The following is a 1,059-nucleotide window of genomic DNA, read 5'->3' as shown; positions in this document are numbered from 1 at the left end:
AGGGGGAAACACCAGAGCAGGGGGAATGAGAGGGGGAAACACCAGAGCAGGGGGAATGAGAGGGGGAAATGTAAATAATGTAAATGTAGCCTCAAGTTTAGAAAAGATTGAATGCTGGCAAAGATTTTAGTGTCTTTCAAGGATTTCCAAAGCAAGAGAGATTTTTGAACCGGTTTGTACGTCATTGTACGAAAATGCATGCTCACCGGTATTAAGTCAGGGTATTAGCATTGAAACAGTTTGAACGATACCCAGCACTATGTATAAGTACAGCCTGAACAGTGTTAATAGTAGGATTATTGTGTTCAGGTGTAGGACAATGGGGGGGGGGGGGGAGCAGTGCCCTAAAACGCTCCAGGAGCCACATGAAGAGAGCCATGATCATTACAATCATGATGGAGCCCATGGAGCCACAGCTTTATATCCCCCCACCCTGAGGAGGATGGACCCCCACGTCCCCCAGAGAGCCTGGTTTCCTCCCAAGGATCCTCCCTCTCAGAGGGAGTTGTGCCTTTGCTGACAGCAGGGCGGACCCCCACCAGGGTTGTACCCCCAGACAGAGATGTTAAAGTCTTACTGTAGATATGTTGTCCTGTAATTTGCAGCGTTTTGGCTTTCTCTCTGGCGAGACCTTACAAAGAAAGATACAGAAAATAAATACCCTTTTAATTTGTTGGATTTGGTTGGTTGTTTTTCATTCACTTGAATAGGAAGTTCCACAAGTGTTTGGATAGATACTCGTTTTCTATAATATCCTATCCTCACAGCGCTGTGTCAAGGGAAAAAAGTAGTCTAAAGTCGATCAGTGCTCATCTATACACATTTCATAGCGTCCTCCTCTTCCACTTCCCTGCGCACAATCCATTTTCTCCTAGTTTGAACTGGGAGGAAATCTAATTTTAAGAAAGCTCTTATAAATGTGGGACCATTGGACTGTGGGACCATAGGGCTGTGGGACCATTGGACTGTGGGGACATAGGGCTGTGGGACCATTGGGCTGTGGGACCATTGGACTGTGGGACCATTGGGCTGTGGGACCATTGGACTGTGGGACCATAG

General features: G+C 46.7%; 1 protein-coding gene across 1 annotated transcript in view; it reads left to right on the top strand.

Moving 5' to 3' along the window:
* LOC117953963 (ubiquitin carboxyl-terminal hydrolase 37-like) overlaps window positions 1-1,059 on the top strand; it is an 8,345-nt gene that overhangs the window by 4,243 nt on the left and 3,043 nt on the right. The window lies entirely within an intron of this gene.

This window comes from Etheostoma cragini, chromosome 12, assembly GCF_013103735.1.
Source record: "Etheostoma cragini isolate CJK2018 chromosome 12, CSU_Ecrag_1.0, whole genome shotgun sequence".
Lineage (NCBI taxonomy): Eukaryota > Metazoa > Chordata > Actinopteri > Perciformes > Percidae > Etheostoma > Etheostoma cragini.
Note: the sequence above shows the minus strand (reverse complement) of the source record. Positions and strands in the feature narration are given on the sequence as shown.